Raw genomic sequence first — 8,354 nt, 5'->3', positions numbered from 1 at the left:
GGAAAAAGACCTCAGAATAGAACTGGGTTCTATTCCAAATACAGAATGGGCAAATGGGAATTTATAAGCCAAGGAGCAGGTTGGGGTCAGTGATGGGAAATTACTAAGAGAAAACATGAGGGATAGGCGATTCTGGTTAAAGAGACCTAAGAGAATTCTTGCTGAAGGTGATCTCAGAGAGACAGCAGTGAGCGGTAGTGAAAAGAGATCTTAGTTCCCTGCCCAGGAATTGGACCTGGGTAGCCTGGGCGAAAATCAGGAATCCTAGCCACTAGACCACCAGGGGCCAGAGGCTAGAAGCAAAGTGGCCGTAGCTCTTTCCCCCTGTTTGAGGCAAAAACTGTAAAAACAGGTACAAAGTTTATTATTAGAGACATGGGATAGCATGTTGGAGAGCACACAGACAAACAGTTTGTTTACTTAATTCAGAAGCAAAGCAGAAATACACACCTGGAGAGGAGTGCGGGCGTCCTGAATGAGGAGTGCGGTAAAGAGGTGATTTAAATCACTTATATAGGACAGTCCTTCTGTGTCTTTGTTTACCTTTGGCCAATTATCTCGTTTCTTTTTTCACACCTGACTGGTCCCAGGACCCTCCCCAACATGCGTGCACAACTTTTTGCTAAGATGGATCCCACCGTAGAGGCCTGTGGGAGTATGTCCACACATATTATGGGGTGGGGGCCCCTCCCTTTTTGACCCCCAAGGAGCCTTCCTGTGCATGTGCAGACAGGGAAGTTTTCCTTGACCTCAGGGGTGGGCACCTTATCTCTTTACTTCAACAGAGCTCAGCTTCTGCCACTAGCTTTGCCCTCAGAGCGTCTGGGTGAGAACAAAGCTTCAGTTTTACTCCACTTGACAAACACCAGCTGCCAGCCCAGGGGCCCATCTATCTCCTACCTCAAAGGAAGGCAGGGTGATCAGATACCAAGGGTGGGGGATGAGAAATTTGATCAGATATTGAGTGTGATCTGATACTGAGGGTGGGGGGTTCTCTCTAAACTGATATTGAGTTGAAGATTCTTGCTACAGTGGGGTGATTCAGGCCAGACAATGACAGATACCAAGGTCAAGGACTCTTAAGGCTTAGAGGAGCCTGATTAAAGTTTAGTCAAGGAAAGAGTCTGTCAGGCTTCCCTGGTGGTGCAGTAGTTAAGAATCCGCCTGCCTAATGCAGGAGACACAGGTTTGAGCCCTGGTCGGGGAATATCCCACATGCCGCGGAGCAACGAAGCCCGTGCACCACAACTACTGAGCCTGTGCTCTAGAGCCGCGAGCCACAACTACTGAACCCCTCGCGCCTAGAGCCCATGCTCCACAACCAGAGAAGCCACCGCAATGAGAAGCCCGCGCACCACAACGAAGAGTGGCCCCCACTCGCCGCAACTAGAGAAAAGCCCATGTGCAGCAATGAAGACCCAATGCAGCCAAAAATAAATAAATAAAACAAAATTAATTAATTTTTTTAAAAAAAGAATCTAATAAAAAAGGAAAGAGTCGGGCTTCCCTGGTGGCGCAGTGGTTGAGAGTCTGCCTGCCAGTGCAGGGGACATGGGTTCGAGCCCTGCTCTGGGAAGATCCCACATGCCGCGGAGCGACTAAGCCCGTGAGCGACAACTACTGAGCCTGCGCGTCTGGAGCCTGTGCTCCGCAACAAGAGAGGCCGCCATGGAGAGAGGCCCGCGCACCGCGATGAAGAGTGGCCCCCGCTCGCCGCAACTGGAGAAAGCCCTCGCACAGAAATAAAGACCCAACACAGCCAAAAATAAATAAATAAAATTAAATTTAAAAAAAAAAAAAAAAAAAAAAAAGGAAAGAGTCTGTCAATACTGTTGTGAAGCCAGTAAAATTGTGTTTTGTTTGTTTGTTTGTTTTTTGGGGGGCCAATTATTCAGAGTTTAAAGTAAAAGATATTGAATTATTTTTAGTATATACATTATGAGCTCTTTTAAAGCCAAAAATTATGAATATTATGATAGCTCACACTTGAAATGAAAAGGCCAATGAAGCATCCTACAGGTTATAATTTCTAATAAGGTAAATATTGATCTCTATAATCTATATAAACAAAAATTCTTTGGGGGCCCTTCAATTTTTTAAAAAAGAGTAAAGTGTTCTTGAGACAACAAGTGAGAATACCACTGTGAACATGCCTAGTTGATATAGGTCTGCTTCTTGTCTTAACCTCATAAAGAGTCACTGTTAGGGAATTCCAAGCACCTATAAAAGTCCCTGACTGGGCCTAGGTTTTTGGTTCTTTCAGCCCAGGTTGGTGGTTTTTGGTGACCTGAGGGACTTTGGCCACAGTTAGCTTATTTCCTCTGTTTTTAAAACTTTTTTCATTTGTTTCTTTTTCCTTCTTCTTTTTCCCTCATTTTTATATGGTTTTCTAGTATTATCCATTAGCATTGTTAATATTGTTAATTAATATTGTTAGTATTGTTAGCAGTAGGTCACCATGCTGCAGGGCCTCGAGGCCACCTCTGCTGATGAAGACACCCACCTTGACAAATACCAGCTCCTCAAGACCATCGGCCAGGGCAGCTTTGCTGATGTGAAGTTGGCCCAGCACAACCTGACTGGGACAGAGGTGCCTGTGAAGGTCATTAACAAGAGTCAGTAAAGTTCCTCCAGCCTCCAGAGCTTGTTCCATAAAGTCCAGAACATGAAGGCCCTGAATCACCCCAACATCATAAGACTATTCAAGATGATTGACATGGTAGAAACACTCTACTTGGTTATGGAATATTTTAGCAGAGGAGAGGTGTTTGATTATCTACTGGTCTGGTCCACTGTCACATGAAAGAAGAATAGGCCTGAGGCAAATTCTAGCAGATAGTGTCCACTGTGCAGTACTGCCACAAGAAGGGCATTGTCTACAGGGATCTAAAGGCTGAGAACCTGCTTTCTGATGCTAACTCACATATAAAAATTGCACACCTTGGCTTCAGCAATTAGTTTACCTTTAGCAACAAACCGGTTTCCTTCTGTAGCAGTTCTCCTTATGCTGCCCCAGAACTCTTCTGGGGCCAAAAGTACGATGGTCCAACAGTACATTTGGGAAGACTGCAGTCATCCTCTATACTATGGTCACCAGGTCCCTGCCTTTCACTGGACAGAGCTTCAGGAAGCTGCAGCAATGGGTACTGAGCATAATATACCATATCTCTTCCTTAATGTTCATGGAGTGTGAAAACCTGCTCAAGAAATTCCTCATCCTCAACCCCAGTGACAGAGTCACTTTAACAGAAATCCCAAAGAACCCATGGATGAATGGGGACAATGAGGAGGAACTGAAGCCTCACATCAAGCCACCACCTGACTACAGGGATCCCTGGCAGACTGAGTTGATGGTGTTTATGGGCTACACATGAGAAGAGATGCAGGACTCATTGATGGGCCAGAAGTATGTTGAAGTGATGGACATCTATTTACAAGAGCTTTAGGGCTACCGTCACCATGAAACCCATGCCTTCTGCTGCGCCCACCAACAGTTGCCGTCCTTCCCATCCTGCATTTCACAGCATTGGGTTTCTGCTGATCCAAAGTAGAGAGTTTCAGCCATTTCCACCTTTAAGTACTACTATAAGAATAGCAACACAGGGCTTCCCTGGTGGCGCAGTGGTTGAGAATCTGCCTGCTGATGCAGGGGACACGGGTTCGAGCCCTGGTCTGGGAAGATCCCACATGCCGCGGAGCAACTGGGCCACAACTACTGAGCCTGCGCGTCTGGAGCCTGTGCTCCGCAACCAGAGATGCTGCGATAGTGAGAGGCCCGCGCACCGCGATGAAGAGTGGCCCCTGCTTGCTGCAACTAGAGAAAGCCCTCGCACAGAAACGAAGACCCAACACAGCCAAAAATAAATAAATAAATAAATAATTAATTAAAAAAAAAATCAAGCACGGATGGCTTCTTTAAAAACAAACAAAAAAACAATAGTCCTTTAACCTCCCTCCCTGCTTCATCTCTTCCCTAATCATCCTAGTTTTGTCGCCAGAGGGAGAACTTTGTGGCTTTTGGGTTTGGTTTTTCGGTAGTTACTTCCTGACGTCTAAATTATGTGTTAACACCACCAGTCCCTGTCTATTGACTCTACTCGGAGGCATCAGGATTAAGTCGTTTACACCACCTTCTACCTCCTCACCCCTCTTCCCACGGGACTATTACAGCTTCATTTCCTCCCATACACACATTTACATTTTTGAACAATAATCTTTCAACTAAGAAAGTAAAAGAAGATCTTCAGAAATGAAGGAAATCAGAGAAATTACACTAGCGAAGGACATTTATGGAAATAAAATACTGGAGGATATTTCAAGCAAGATGAAGCCAAGGAAAGATAAAGTAGATGAGACATGTAACACAAGAAACAGTGATGTGCAATAAAATTGCCCAAAGTTGTGGTTGTTACTGTAATTGCTACTAATGCACTCATGATTTTTAAATGTAATTTTTAGAAAATAGTTCCTAAAATAGAAGAAGGAAAAAGTGTATTTGAAAACATCTGAAACAAAACTTCCAGATTACTTCAATCAAACCTGGGAGTTTGGAGGGGGATGAGTAGAAAGGAAGAGAAGAGAGGTAAAGCATGCCCAATATTTTATCTCATTCAGAAGTAACCAGCACTTCTAGACACTGAGGAAAAAAATGCAGGTTTATACATTTTTAAGAGTAGTTACAAATAGAAGTAGGTTCTAGAACTTTGAAACCACTAGAGGGGGCACAAGAAAGAAAACTGTATGATCCAACCAGTCAGGAAAGAAAATACACGAGAAGAAAGCATGTTTCATAGGAATATAAAGTAAAGGGACAAGAATAAGTCAAAGCAAATCAGTAGCCACAATAAATGTGACAAATTAAGTTCTCCTATTAAAATACAGAGACTTCATCTTGTGGCAGATATATTATCCATTGTTTGTGTTCTAACTTTGTTTATGGTATCTTTCCTCTTAGAGTGATATAAAATTTTAATGTAGATAAATATGCTAATAATTTATTTTATAGTTTCTGGGGTCTGTTTCATGTTTTGAATATAAATATGATTTTAAAGGCATAAATATTTAAATAGAAAGAAAAATTTATTTCTTGCAAATGATAAAGTTGTCTACCTATAAAACCCAAGAGAATCCACTGAAAAATTATTTGAACTGATGAGAGAGCTTTAAAGGGTGGTCAGGTGCAAGATATAAACAAGAAGACAATGATTTTTCCCCATACACTAATAACAAGGAATAAAAACACTTTTTAAAACCCCTTTCATAATAGCCACACAATCTATGAAATAAAATCTAGGAGAAAAAATTTTAACAATGTGCCTGAAGAAGCAAACGAAAAGACTATACTGAAGGACAAAAAGTGGACAATATTCTTGGATGGAAAATTAACATATTATAAAGATGTCAGTCATTCTAACCCAAATCCCAGGATGTTTATTTTGAAAAATAGAGAAGACGATTCTGAAGTTCATATGGAGAAGCAAATATGTAAATATACTTCAGACACTTTAAGAAAGGAAGCAAAATCAGAAGTGAGATGCCTTTCAAATACCAAAATGTTACTAAACAATGTGTTTCTGATGTGGGAAGAGATAAATAGGTAAACAGAACAGAACAGAGACTTTAGCAACAGACCCAATATTGTATGGAAATGTAGTAATTAATAAAGATGCCACTTCAATCATGGGAAAAACTGCGGTTTTCTCTAACAAGTGATATGACATTTACTTTCCACTGGAAAGTTTATATTCCCTCACCACACACACGCTCACACACTGCTGATGAACATCAGTGAAATAAAACCTATAGAATGATTAGAAGATACTAGAAATATTTGTATCGTGTTTATCATTTAAAATTATATTGATATTCAAAACATGAAACAGACCCCAGGAGCTATAAAATATTGGCATATTTATCTGCATTAAAACTTTACATCTCTCTAAGATGAAAGATGCCGTAAGTAAAGTTAAAACAGAAACAATGGGTAAAATAATTCTAGTCAGTATCCAAAATATCTAAAGAACACCTACAAATTGGTAAGAAAAGGTAAGCAATCCAATATAAATGAGATAGAACAGACAACTCACAGCCCTGAAATACAAGTAGACCATAAACATGAATGAGAGATAGGAAAAGACACACTAAAATAAATATAGCAAAATGCAAGAGACTTATGACTTCAGCATTTATTAATAGTGTGCACAGAGATGGGCACCATTATATCCTGCTGCTAAAAGTGGCAATAGGTGTAACATTTTTGGAGGGTAGTCATCAAAACCTTAAATGCATGTTCTCTGTTATCCAGAAATCCCCTTCTGTTCTAAGGAAATCATTACACAAATGCACAGAACACATTCAGTGCAGCTTTTTGTGTGTGTAATAATGAATTTCTGCCCATCAGAAGCCACAACAGACAAGATAGAAAAGTGCACATAGCAACAAGAGTGGGATGATGTGAACCCTTGCAGGCTTGAAAGCCAAGTGTGAACAGAGATACTGTGTCCATGACCAGCTCTCGGCCTCACCTGGGGCAGATTCTCAGAACTGCACCCAGGCCGTAGGGTGTGCACCTCCCAAGGGATGTGGTGTCATGGAAACTCTGCCTTCCTATTACACTGGTGGAGTCACTCACGCACTTTGCAACTTGAGTTCTGGATTGTGCAATGAGGGGCTTGGGAGAGGTGATCTCTAAGATATTCTGTCTCCTACTTGCTGTGGAGGAACTTACTTCTAATCTTAGTCTCTTCGTTCCCTCCTCCATTTTCCTTCCTGGGGTCTGCTCAGGAGTTGGTGTGTTGTCCCAGCTGTGGTTGTTGAGGACTGCAGCCCGCATGCAGAGGAAAGGGCTGGCCACCCCAATCCACCATCAGCTTCCCCATCTCCCAGCCATCTCCTCCCCTCTTCCAACTCAGTACTGGACAAACATTTTAGTAGTCCCCGGAAGAGGTCAACTCTGAATGATATCCCCCTTTTTCCCCCCCTCAGGCAGTTCTCAACAGGATCTGCATTCAGCTGGTGGCTTCTTTACAACCAATTTTCATTCTATATGGTTTTGCACATTGTAAGAGGATGCTGGCTAATTCTTTACTGGAGAGGAATTCCTCTGAGGCTGGAGTGCCCAATGCTGATGCCTTTGGGCAATACTCTTCAAGTCACCCCAGAAATGCCTGCTGACCTTGGAGACTGGTGATTGGGCAGTGGAAGGGTGTGTGCAGCCCTTGCAGCCCTTTACACCTCCCAGGACCCAGCTAAAGATGAGTGCCTGCATTTCAGAGAGCAGGTAGTGTGCTTCTCCCTGTCTCTCAATGCATGTGTGCACTTCACCGTCTGTGTGACAAAAGCACAATGGTGGGTGCCCTGCCAGCTGACAGGCACAGGACTTTCAGTCTGAGTTTCTTGGAAAACAACAAAAGAAGGTATGTACTGAGGAAAGCTCAGGAGGCCACACTTTGGGCTGGGGGAAGGTTGGTAAGAAATTAGAAAATCTTTCTGCCCCTGAGCAGTGCAGAGCAAAAACCATCTCCCTTAATGATCGTGTCCTCTTTTGTGTATCAACTTATGCGATTAGCTAGTATCCTTCATGAGGAGGAATCTCTGCTGGTACCCAAGAATATGCCAAGGGTCAAGGAGACTTGGCACTGAACACCAGGAACCAGAATTGTAGATGAAAAGAAAATATGGTCACATAAAGACGTTTGTAAATGTGGCCCCATTAGACATTTATGCAAGTTCAAACTGTACGGGGCAACTTGAAGAGTGAGAAGGAGGAAGTGTGTGCACAGAGAGAGGTGGAGGAATTCATCCATGAAGACACTGGAAGAAGTTTTTAGCAGGAACTTGGGGAAAGAGATTGGCAGAGAGAAGAGGTGGGTAGGACGCGGGGTGAAAATGCATGGGGGTGGAAGTGACCACCGTGGGTGCTTGACTCGTAAAGATTAGGGGCCAAGAATAAAAAGAAAGAAGGTTGGAAAAGCTAGAATGAGCACTGAGAAGTAGAGAGAGGGGTGATACAAATTTCTGCATGGACTGAAGATGAGGGAAAACATTTTATGTATTCTCAAACTCAGGAGAGACCATGACTCCCCTCTCTCCCCCAAACCTGCATCTGTGCTCACAAGCTTATCTTAAGCTGCTCTTACCGCCATTTCTTTTGCTATTTTTCCTTAGCAGAGGAGAATGATTAATTCATATGCTTGAGAGTTTGGCATTACTTTTTGTTCCATCTCCCCATGTTATGTGTGAGAATGACCTTTGTGCTTGGGGTGTTCTCCTGCTCCCACACTCCTGAATCCCCTCAGACAACCTCATGGTGAGGGCCGGTGTACATCAAGGAGAATTGGCTTAAGTGACCCAAC

The 8,354-nt window shown here is 42.8% G+C and overlaps 1 pseudogene; it reads left to right on the top strand.

Annotated features, from left to right (window-relative positions):
* The first annotated feature begins 2,458 nt into the window (after positions 1–2,458).
* On the top strand, positions 2,459–7,173 carry LOC118892593 (annotated as a pseudogene).
* Positions 7,174–8,354: the final 1,181 nt, after the last annotated feature.

The sequence above is a fragment of the Balaenoptera musculus genome, chromosome 3, assembly GCF_009873245.2.
Source record: "Balaenoptera musculus isolate JJ_BM4_2016_0621 chromosome 3, mBalMus1.pri.v3, whole genome shotgun sequence".
Taxonomy (NCBI): domain Eukaryota; kingdom Metazoa; phylum Chordata; class Mammalia; order Artiodactyla; family Balaenopteridae; genus Balaenoptera; species Balaenoptera musculus.
Note: the sequence above shows the minus strand (reverse complement) of the source record. Positions and strands in the feature narration are given on the sequence as shown.